A 12,935-nucleotide genomic window follows, 5' to 3' on the forward strand; every position below is an offset into this window, starting at 1 on the left:
TCGTCCCTGCCGAGGCTCTTCCCCAGGTGGTGCCATTTTTTGTTTAGTTTTTAATGTCCGGGTCTGTGGCTCAGTGGACTAATGCATCCACTACAGGGACCTGCGTTTGACCTCATGGTCACAGGTTCGAATCCTGGAAGGTCTACTCGGCCCTTCATCCTTCTGAGTTTGATAAAATGAGTACCATTAAGTTGGGTAACAATAAACATCTGTTATTAGCGCCGAGATGCCACTTCGGGGGGTGAACGTGTGCTTTACAAATACGCCTGTTATGTGTTATGTAATATGGGAAGGCAGCAGGTAGCATGTTGCCTCCACACCCTCCCCCTCCCCAATTACCTGCTGGACCAGAGCTTTGTGCTGCGGTACCAGTGTGCCTCCCATCTCCCGCCATAGAAATATATAGCACGTTTGGCTTGTAAGAAAGGACATACCAAAAACAGCTGTTCTGGAGTTTCTACTACAAAACAAAGGCGATGGCTGGAAGGTTCAGAATCAATCTTAAACCTCTGGCTATGTACAAACGTGCTATACATTTCTGCAGATTGTTGACTGTTTTAATTCTATGTCATGAGTATTGCTGCTTTGAATTTTATAATAGATATTCTAGAATTGAACTAAGGAATGTGAATGGAATTGAAGTTTGTTTTACTTTTAGGAGTCTTGGTTGCACTCTAGAAAATAGAGATGTGTTTTTAATGTATATTGTTAATCTTTGCTGAAAATACATTTTGATTTTAGTCTTTTGTATTTTCTGAAAGTTTTATGTAAACAATAACACAAATAAAAATAAAGAAATAAAACCAATTATTTACTGTAACTAATACGATCGTCATCCATCAACTGCACATTGCCCTAGCTACAGGGCACTGGTGGAGCCTCTGGCAGATACCCTGACCTGCCAGTATCTCATGTGAACTCAATCCTGTCACACTGTTTGCTGTGTCCCGCATGCTCATTAGACTGAGCAGCAGTGCATCTGGGCACTTCAAACCAGTTAGTGCACATAGTTTAGTGATTACATTTCTTAGACTTTAGCAATTGTATTTTATGTCTTTCCAACAACCCCGATGATTGTGGCTGGTAAGAACAATGTACCTTCTGCTGTATATTTAGCAGTTTACATGTTCTAGGGTCCCCATGAAGTGTGTGCCTCTATCACTATTGATGCACACTATCAACTCCAACCTAGGGATAAAGTCATGTATCAGAGCCTTTACCACCACCTAAGTATTTTCTTTACAGGTTGGTTACTCCTCTATCAAATTCAGGAACATGTCAAAAGCAACTAACACAAACCCAAGACCTGCTACTTTTGTCATCTAGATAAAAACACACTGCAACTGTGCGAATGGCACCCATGAAACAGGGTGTGTCCCCTACCTGTGTTCACTGACTTTCCTATGTTGACAAATCAAACCCTGACATACGAATTGCTCCACAACCTGTGAAGAACCTGGAGCTTACAATTCTTTCTCTGTCATCCCTCCATTCACAACAAGTGCTATGCCATGCATCCATCATGCAAAATAATAATTCAGTACCTTGGGAACTACCAAATTTCCCATGTGTAATTACCAAAGATTACCACTGTGAAGGGAGCAACCAGTTCTGTTTTGTGCAATTTCCTCTGTATTCAGAGCTTGTTCTTATAGCTCTGCTAACGCAGATGGCTATAGAATCACTTCAACTCTCAGAGGCGGTTGAAGGGTCTTTATTGCTTTGTTCATGGGACCTGGGGCTAGACTTCTTTCTTTCGTATTTATTGGCACTGCTTCCCTAACCTAGGAAACCCTAAACTGGGTTAGTATATGAGGAAGGTTGATCCATACTTCCTAATGTCTACCTTGGTCTAAAGATGATGACCGAAAGGCTGATGTGCCTTCTTTAGCTAATTTCTTCAGAGATTTCCTAACTGGCCCTATGCTGTCCAATTGTTAGTGGTTTACTGGAATTTGCCCTGTGCGATTCAGTCGCCTTTCTATCACGCTCACTCTCACCTCTCCCTCGCCTATGTGTCCTTCTACTTCTTTTCCCCGCTCTACCGCTCCTCCCTCCAATCTTCTGTCCCTCTGTTATCTTTAGACTTTCTCGCTACCGTTCCATATTACTCCACCCTCCTGCTATACTACTACTCCCTCTTCCACATTACCACTCCCTCCGCCACGCTACTACTAGCTCCACTACTCTACTTCTCCCTCCTCCACACTACTATTCCCTCAAACTGCTATTCAATCACCCTTCTTCCACCCTGTAAAATACACTTCACATTCACCATTTACACTACCTTTTCTAACCACACTAATGCACACTCAGGATGCAGTAGTACTTCCACCCCTTAGCCAATATCTCACTTTCTCCTGAAAACACCTCAACAATAGCCTACATCTTACTCCTTGTTGCTGGTCAAGTAGTCATAGACCCGCCCCCCTCCTCAGACCTCACCTGGGTAACCCACAATTCCTGATTCCTGTTGCCACTTTATTTCCCCCTCAATATGCTGGTAGTGAAGTTTTTTTATCTGGCCAATCTGTTCCTGTCTTTCCCACCAGAGGCGGTTTAAAGAAACAAAAAGTCATAATTAGAAGGCTAAGCCCTGTCTCTCTTTCTGCACTGGTGGCAATGGCAGCCCGGGAAGGCTAGTGTTGTGTTCCAGGGACCGTTTCCGGGTGACCCTAAGGTAAGTTCTATGGATGGTGACTGATATTTCTACCCTCTTAGTCCCTGGTGGTCTAGGGAGCTTGTGGGCCATTGTACAGGCTTGCTGTAGTTCTTTGCCAGTCCTACTAAGTTCTTTTGTCTCGGAGTATGGATGCAGTTTCTGCATACTGCTCTCTTTTCTTGTTGTGGATCAATGAAGCCAATAGCGCAGGTCCACAGATTTGTTGCTGCTCCTCTTTGTGTGCCTCTCTCTTCGTGCAGCTGTCAGCTGAGGCAGGTTGGTATTGACTGTGGGTCAGCTTTACCATCACAAATGCAGAGGGCTTGATCTGGATTCCCACTTTGATGTTTCATCTTGGTTTCTGGTTTGGATAGTGTGTCTCTAAAAGAAACAGAGAGACGCTGGCAAGTATCTTGTATTTGAGATAAGGCTTGAGACAGAGGGGTACTGCTGGGATACATGCTGGTACAAGGACAGGACAGGAATTGTGGCCCTCACAATGCAACCATCCACCTCATGGGTAGGACTGGTTATGGAGTGCTCTCTGGTATGCCGCCCACCCCTAGCTGAGAGGGGTTCCCTCCCTCTGTTGACAAGGCCAGGGTGCTAGCAATGTCACACACCTTCACCATTTCTCCTAAATCCTCTTCTTCTTCACCCTCTCCCTGTCAATTACCCGGCAAGGATGTTGGTAAAGAAAAACCATCCTGGTTTTAATTTTGTATCTGCCCTGTTTTCTACTGTATAGGTAAATGGTTCTAAAGTCAAAAACCACCTTACGAGGGCCAGGGTTTGTATGTATTTTTTCTTGGCCATCCAGGTTAATGGAGCATGGTCACTCACCAATTTAAACATTCGTCCAGTCAGGTAAGGAGATACAGTGCCCCTTTTATGGCGAGAGCCTCTAGCTCAATGATTGAGTAAAACACAGGGGGGTCTGGGAAACGCTCTACCAGCACAAGCACAGCCCAACGACCTGTTCTTGGGTGAATAACCCCTGGGAGAGACTCTATCAAGTCTTTAGCTCACTGTCACTTTCACAGAGAAGAAATGTCCCTGCACATCAGTCTTTGACCTGCCCTGGGGCAGTCCAGCACCGACATACTAGGCAATTCTCCTCTGAACAAGAGTACCAACATCAACCCCATACACGTGTTTCAGCCTTGTTGGGCATCATCAGTGAGGTGAAGCCATGCCTCTCCAAGAACAGTGACCAAGGGGTCCATGTCTGGATCGCCCTGGTAACTTAGGGTAAGACCCAAAGTTAATTTATGCAACACAAAAGGGGGTCTGGGAATCTCTCTACCAGCACAAACACAGCCCAATGACCTGTTCTTGGGTAAATAACCCCTGGGAGAGACTCTACCAAGTCTTTAGCTCACTGTCACTTTCACAGAGAAGAAATGTCCCTGCACATCAGTCTTTGCCCTGCCCAGGGGCAGTCCAGCACTGAAATACTAGGCAATTCTCCTCTGAACAAGAGTACCAACATCAACCCCATACACGTGTTTCAGCCTTGTTGGGCATCATCAGTGAGGTGAAGCTGTGCCTCTCTAAGAACAGTGAGCAAGGGGTCCACGTCTGGATCGCCCTGGTAACTTAGGGTGAGACCCAAAGTTAATTTATGCAAACCTGTTCTTGAACAAGCCAATGGGCTGTGTTCATGCTGGTAGAGAGTTTCCCCAGACCCCCCTCTGTTTTGCATACCAAGTAACTTTGGGTCTCACCCTAAGTTACCAGGGGAATCCAGACGTGGACCCCTTGCTCACTGCTCTTAGAGAGGCACAGCTTCACCTCACTGATGATGCCCAACTAGGCTGAAACACGTGTATGGGGTTGCTGTGGTACTCTTGCTCAGAGGAGAATTGCCTAGCATTTTGGTGCTGGACTGCTCCTGGGCTGGACAAAGACTGATATGTGGGAAATGTCTTCTCTGTGAAAAGAACAGTAAGCTAAAGACTTGGTTGAGACACTTCCAGGGGCCATTCACCCAAGAACAAGTCAATGGGTTGTGTTCGTGCTGGTAGAGAGTTTCCCAGACCCCCCTCTGTTTTGCATACCAAGTAACTTTGGGTCTCACCCTAAGTTACCAGGGGAATCCAGACGTGGACCCCTTGCTCACTGCTCTTAGAGAGGCACAGCTTCACCTCACTGATGATGCCCAACTAGGCTGAAACACGTGTATGGGGTTGCTGTGGTACTCTTGTTCAGAGGAGAATTGCCTAGCATTTCGGTGCTGGACTGCTCCTGGGCAGGACAAAGACTGATATGCGGGGACATTTCTTCTCTGTGAAAAGAACAGTGAGCTAAAGACTTGGTTGAGACACTCCCAGGGGCCATCCACCCAAGAACAAGTCAATGGGCGGTTTTCATGCTGGTAGAGAGTTTCCCAGCTCCCCCTCTGTTTTGCAATGATTGAGTAGTTTATCTCCTGCGGATGAAGTTTGTGGCTGATGCACATTACCAGATTCTCTTCTCCTCTTCTCCTTTTTCTACCTGCGGTAATACTGCTCCTAGCCCAACGGAAGAGGTGTTTTTCTGTAGAATACATTCTTTAGAGAAATCAAGCATAATTAGAACCAGATTTCTGCAAATGGACTTCATATCCTGATCGAAGGAGGCCTGGACTTTGACATCACACTCAACAACAAGAATACCCTTTCTTTAGCTTATCTGTCAGGGGCCCTGCTATTTCCCCAAAATGTGGGATGAAATGTTGGCAATGTCCTACTAACCCCAGAAACGCTTGTATGTCCTTCTTCGTGACTGGTCGTGATGTTTGCGGGACTGCTTTGAGCTTGACCTCTATAGAAATTCTTGACTACTTTCCACTTGTAATCTCAGATATTTGACGAATGACTGGGCAAGATGACATGACTGATTGGCAGTCATGTGTGCTTTCCTTAACTGATTTCAGATAGCCACAAGATGTTGGAATGTTCCTTCCAGCTTGAGCTACATGCAGCCAAAATGGTAGGACTGTTAATTGAAACAGGCCCTCTCAAGTTGAGAAGACTGTTTTGAATTTAGCCTTCTCATCCAAAGGTACCTGTCGGTAGCCCTTCACCAGGTCCAATGTCGAAATAAATTTAGCTGACCCCAGTCTCTCTACCATTTTGTCTATTTTTAGCATGGGTTATCCTCCCTTCTAGTCTCATTGGATCTGTCTGCAGCCTTTGACTTGGTCGACCACTCTATCATGGTGTCCAGAATGGTGGAGGTTGCCAACTTCTCCCCTTCTGCAGCTTCCTGGATCAAGTCCTTCAAGGCTAACAGACAGAGCAGAGTCTGCCTTGGGTAAACCACAGCCTCTCCTGTTTCAGTGCTTCTTGGGGTGCCAAAGGGAGCCAGCAGGTCTCCCTGTCTTTATAACATCTACACTGCCCCTTTTTTCAATATGCTGGAGCAGGAAGGAATCACTTTTTCGAACTATGCCGACGACACCCAGTGTGTCGTCCCATTATCTGGGGAGCACTCCCAGGATGAACAAGAGCGCAACAGAATGTTTGCACTGATCAAAAACTGGATGATGTGCAATAACCTGGCATTAAACAAAAGCAAAACAGAATTGATGATATTTGGTAACTCCAAGTACTTAGGAAGCAAATTTGAGTGGGCACCACAGGAGTATCGAATCCTTCTGGCGTTATCAAAAGTTTCTAGTGTGATAAGTCTTTGTTAGGAAGTTAGATCCTCTATGCAGGAGCTGGCTGAAAAAGGCCTGGAGACACCCAAACCCAAAAAATACAGCAAGAAACAAAGATTAGGTGAAAACCCAATCATACAGCCGCTCTCTGGAATCCCATACTGGGTTTTATATTAGTTGTAATTTCACTATGTATAGTTCCTTCGATCCAATTCTTGAAAAAATACAAAAGTCAAATATATAGTGATTTTTCAATGTTGAAAATTATTTTATAGAAAGAAGTGACTAGTAGCCACCAAAATTGTTCTTCGTGAGGAAGAGATTGCCATAAATCACTCTATCTGAAGACTTATTTTTGTGCCAATGCATTTCGGAATATAACAAATTCCTTCATCAGGGCAAGTCTAAAACAATAAACACATAACATTCACATGCAATTGTGCCAACCATCCCAAGATTAATATCCAATATAGAATAATTCCCACATTAGAAACAACGTAAGTATATAAATATCAGTATGAACAATCATCATCCAAATAGTTGAAAAAATATGAAGGTAAACACATACCCGACAATGTAATGAGCCGGATCAGAAGGCAGGTCAAAAGATATAAAATAAGAAACAAATCAGTACAAAGGCAAGTAAAGTTATCCTATAACAAAATGGAGGGAATCGGGTCCATTACCTGATGTATGTGAGTAATGGCGAAATCTATGTTTCAGAGGTCAGGCTGCTCCACCGTGTACGGCGAGTAGGTGCTGTGAATGGTAAAGTGAATATATATAAAGGACCTATTCAAAGTGTAGCTAAACGCTAAATAGAAATAAACAGGCGTGAATTGTAACTCACCATATGTAAAGAATGAAGCGGAGAAGTTCTCTCAGCGTCTGCTCAAAGCAGACTGTCTTTGTTGCATCGGCGCGTTGCCGAGCAACCTGGTTTAATAAGACACGTGATTGAAGGCAGAATGTCCTCCTTGCATCGGTGCGCAGCCAAGCAACTCAGTTGTGTAAGACACGTGATCACGGCTCTATGAACACGAGCCGTGACCCGTGTCCGAGAACTGATCAATAAACTCAATATGATCAAAATATCTAATTACTGGACCTCCTGGGGCAGTAATGATAAAAGTCATCGCCTAAGAATCAAAAAAGAAATAAGTAATCTGTCATCCATGGACATAGAAAAAATACTAAGATTGAATGAACCCATTTGGATAAAAGTAATGGCTGTTATATGAGCACCTCAGATGAGGCTATACTAATTATGAACGTACCTAAGTAGGATGGATGGCGCCTAGGGAGCAACCCTAGAGCTGTACCTTATATTAATAGTATGTGCCTTAATGCCGCTAGTGGTGTCGTCTAGACAGACGGCACCTCGGGTCCTGGGGGAACTCCAGGATGCGCAGCATGCAGGACATCTTTTAAACATGGGAAACATCTCTTGTTCATATACATTCAAGTGACCCTCAACATTCAGGTCATATACGTACTGGTGTCAATCTAAACCAAATGATGCTAAATGCAATGTAAGAAAACAATTAGAAAAAACAATTAGAGAAAACAGTGAAAGTTGATCTCCTCATTTAACCCATTGGGTGCCAGACTGCCAAGTTTGTCAATCCAATATGTCTCTCTGCGACTCAAATGTTGGCATAAATCCTCATGAGGGCTGTTCTTGGTTAAAGCTTCCAAAATTACAAATTTTATTTGGGACACGTTATGTCCATTGGCCATCCAATGTCGTGCCACAGCTGAATTAATGTTTGCATTACGAATACAAGATCGGTGTTCACCCCACCTCAATTTAGCTGTTCGGGTTGACTGTCCCACATAAAATTTCCCACACGGGCATTTAATGCCGTAGATGATATTACTACTGTCACATGTAGCAAAAGTCTTAAGCATAATCTTCTGCCCCGTCCTTGGATGGTTAATGGAGTTTCCTTTAATAACAAAATTACAGTTGACACACTGTAAACAAGGATATGTCCCAGTTCGCTGTGTCATAGGTTCCCTGACTGTAGGTTTCGTCTGCACCAATTCATCCCTTAGGTTCCTACTGCGTTGGTATGCAAAGATTGGTCTTTCACTAAAAATATCTTGAACTCGAATATCATTCTTGAAAATCTCCCAATGCTTCATAATAGTTTTCTTGATTTTGTTACTTTGCGCAGAGAACTTGGATACAAATACTGGTGACTTCAATTCTCTCTTACTTTTGGGATTCTGTTCTGATAATAGAGTCTCTCGTGATATGGCATCAACTCTGTCAGATGCCAGATCGAGTTCACCCTGCTTATATCCCCGGGCCAGAAATTTTTCTTTCATTTCCATCTGTTGCATTCTGTAGTCTTCAGGATCACTCACTATTTTCTTGACCCTAAGTAATTGGCTGTACGGTAGATTCTTCAGTAGGCTCGGCTGATGGAAGCTGAGTCGGTGCAGGAGATTATTCCGATTAGTCTCTTTCCGAAACAGTGAAGTGCTGTAGATAGTGAGTTGTTTTCTGACTTGTACATCAAGGAATGTTATGATTTCATCTGAGATCTCTCTAGTGAACTGTACCCTTTGGTCGATGCTGTTTAGATACACAAAAAATGTTTCAAAAGACTCTCTGGTTCCTTTCCAAATTCCAAAGATGTCGTCTATGTATCTCGTCCAGATGCGGATGTCCTTGTTCCATTCCTGTTTATTCAATACATGGTCTGTTTCAAATTTATACATGAAACTGTTGGCATATGAGGGTGCCATGGTAGCTCCCATTGAAGTCCCTGCAGTTTGTAGAAAAAATTGGTTGCCATATTGAAAATAGGAGTTCTCAGCAATGAATTGTAATAATGCCAGTATGAATTCCTTCTGGGCCCGTATCTCGGGTGCTTTCAGTAATAGCCATTCTACAGCCTCCATTCCAAGGTCGTGGGGTATAGAGGTGTATAAACTCTTCACGTCTATAGTGAAGTATTGTATTGATTCAAGAGACCAACACCTACACAAGGGATACCACCCACTTCCTGCAAAAGCTTAGCTCATTGACACCTTTGCCTGAAGATCTGTTGTTTACTATAGACGTGAAGAGTTTATACACCTCTATACCCCACGACCTGGGAATGGAGGCTGTAGAATGGCTGTCCTTTTCTATGGTACATGTAAGTGTTAATGCAATTAACTCAACTACTTGTGCTGAAAAGACATCTGGCAACTGTCTACATTGTATCCCTGCAAGTGTGATGCACTTAACTGCGCTTTCCTATTCCTCAAACAATAACCATACACTTTGTGTTCATAGACTGGAGTTTACAACAGGATTACCTGGCAGATATTTTCACAGTCTAGTTAGCACTATTATTAGGACACAACCCTGTGGTCCCCCATCCACTGGACATAGAGGCGATGGGGATGGGTTTCATACTGGACAACATGTGAGGTTAACATGTGCTGAATGTAAAGGCATTAATTCGTATTTTGTAAGCCTTGAAATAGACAAATGCTGAGTTTTAGTTTGGATTAACAATACTGCAGCTGCGTTCGGTACAGCTGCAACATGGGGTCATCCTAGCACTATATTTTTAGGGCTCTAGACTGCAAGAGCGGTCGCAGCTACAGAACGCAGTGAGGGTGGTAGCCCTGCTGCTATGAGATCTGGAGCTACCGTGTGTTGCTTTCCCCCATGTTTCTGTGTTCACACCACTTCTGTATAACCTTTTATTTCATGAAAATATACGATACATGGATTTTTGTAATTGGCAAGCTCTAGGGGAGGTGAACTTGCTAATTCTTGCTTTTCTTCAGTGAAAGCCTTTTCTGCTGCCTCTGCCCATATGAAAGGTTTGGGTGCGTTTGAATGGGTTATTCCTAGCAATAGCTTTATTATCGCTGTGAAACCTAATATTCACTGGCAGAAATTTGAGTAGCACTTAAAAAAGACCTCATTTGAGTAATCATTACTAGTTTGTGCAACTTTTTGTGCTAAAATATTTGGCCTGTGCAGAACTGCTCTCAGAGACAGGAGGTCTAGGGAAACTTGGTTTTCAACACCATTCGGGCAGGCCACATTTTATTGCAGTTGTAAATTCTGGGGATGCAAGGCAGGCTTTCAGTGGGGGATTCCTTTGCCAATTTTGCCAAGAAACCCACCATTTGTCCTTGGCTGAAAGGAATCCACATATTGCATTTTCTAATATCAGCCTTGATTCTTTGACATAGGGTGTGTTTTACTGATCAGGGTACACTTTGCTTTTGTGCTGAAAGTATAGAGCTGTTTCATTCAGTCATTAATAAAATACACTTTTTATGATCTGCTGTTCGTTTGCTGAAAAGTGTGTCTGAATTGTCACTGTGCGCCACCTTTTGATGGGTGGCAGTTTTAGTGAAAATGCTGCATTTCTCAGCCAGTAATGTGATGTGCCCTTCCAATCTGCACTCAGATTACATTTTTGTTGTAGCTTTCTCTGCATTTTCAATTTAGGAAGCCACCCACATAGTCCGCCTCAGTCCTACAGGAACTTTTCATAGAAGCAAATTGGGCTTTTTTTAAAAAAATGTTTGCCGATATTTTGCATGTGAAGCAAATATACATTACTTTTTGTCAACACACACTATGGTACTCATTACAAGTTCGCTGGTAACCTGCTGGTGATACCGGTGGGTTGCTGCAGAACTCGTAACACTGTTCTGCCGCCTGATAGCCTGGTGCCACCGGGAAATTACAAGTCCCAGTGGCTCGGGATGTCAGGCAGCGGAAAGCTTAAAACCCCATTCCCGTGGAGTCCGTTAGGGTGAAAATGTTTCTCATGTCTTGCTTTAAACTGCAACCACATATGCAAAGCCATTTTGGTGTCACTGTTTGAAACTCCTGTTGTTCATATGAAAGGGACATTTGAATTTATTCTGCCAATTGTGAATTAAAATGCTGCTTTTCCTTTTTTAATGAAAGGTAGGGCTTTTTCACATGGCCCTTCTTCGTGCTGCTTGCACAAACCCCACATTCCGCCTGAATAGGCCTATTTTCAGTGCAAAGTTTTTGTTATACATGCTGGCAGGTCATTTATTTCAGTGGGCCCTTCAGTTCCATTGGTTTGGGGTCTTTGATTACACCCCCCCTCACCTGAATTGTCAGAGCTGACCCTAATGGTTGAAAATTGCTCTGTGCACTTCTTCAAATCCCTACATGCACATGTTTATGTCCTAGAGGCCTTAATATGCCAGACTTCTTCAAGGGCTCTACTAGATGGTTTTCACGTGTAGAAGATGAGCTAAAAAGCTTCTTCCAGGAACTTTCCTAAACAAATAAAGAAACACATGTTAGTTTCCTTTTCTAATTGTTTCCCCTTTATCAACAAATAGGTACATAGTTACATATCTCTGTTATTGGTGTATCTGGATGAAATGTCTCTGGTCACCATCAACTTTTAATGTTGTCAAAAATCACCTTCATCATTTAATGTGATTCAACTCTTCACCATTGCTGCTACTCTGAAAAAAAAAGAAACACACAACTGCAACTACCTTACGTAAAGTTATATCTGAGTGGATCCTGCTATATAAATCTGAACTTCTTTGTGATTACCTATTCAAGTGGCTAGGAGGTTGCTCATATAAATATTGCACCCGTCTCCTGGCTTTCCTTTCTATATGTTTATAAGGCTCTGCCAATTATTATCTGGAAAATGATGTCAAACAAGAGATATAATGTCCTTCAACCATAAATAAAGCCTTATTATATGTATGTTGTGAGAACCCAGTCCCTTGGGATCTGTCATACAGGTAGCCAGAACACTGCCATCGCTATTGGATCCAGATCCCGGGGTGGACTAGTGCGGGAGGATCACCTGGATGGGGGTACCTGGGGAGTGGGAGTGGGGCACCAGGAGGAGAGACTCGGTATCCCTGTTCCCAGTTCCCTGGGAATAATACCCTCCTTCCATGTATTACCTAGGAACTCTAACCCCCCCTTTCTTATAGACACACTGCTGCACTCACAAAGTACTTGAAAAGAAGACAGACTCAAACACAGCCCGTCCATTTGACATGTCCCAATATTAGGATCAGGCAGGGTCAAGCAATTGATCCTAATGATTCACACCTAAATACTGTTACCTTTCCCCACTGGGATAAAAGATAGAGCATGAGAGCACCTGGAGAGCAAAGCGAGAAGGGCAACCAAAGTGAGTAAGACCAGCAGAACGTAAGGGCAGGAAATCCCTGGAAGGCATGTGGGGTACATTTAAGGCCCTAAGCAGAAATCCCCTTCAACCAAAACCTACATTTAAACAGTGCCACAAAAACGGCTGTGCTTTTGTCTTCCTGGCACATGGGTGGCGAGCATTGAACACTGCCACCCGAAGAATGGCTCTGCATTTGCTGTAATTCAAGTTGAATCATAAGAAAATGACCTGCATTCAGAACGGCTCTGCATTTGCTGTTCTGTCCTCTAAATACTAAAGCTGTGCACAGCATTCAAGACAACCTTGCAATTGTTCTTTCTCTCATTTAAAACACCACAAAGTTGCGTGCTCCATTGAAACACACCCCTGCATGCTTTATTTTATCAGATTGCCAAAAGTTAGGCAATACCTCCAAAGAATGGCACTGTCTGCTGAGAAATTACATGAATTGGAAAAG

This window comes from Ambystoma mexicanum, chromosome 2q, assembly GCF_040938575.1.
Source record: "Ambystoma mexicanum isolate Mex_15411 chromosome 2q, UKY_AmexF1_1, whole genome shotgun sequence".
Lineage (NCBI taxonomy): Eukaryota > Metazoa > Chordata > Amphibia > Caudata > Ambystomatidae > Ambystoma > Ambystoma mexicanum.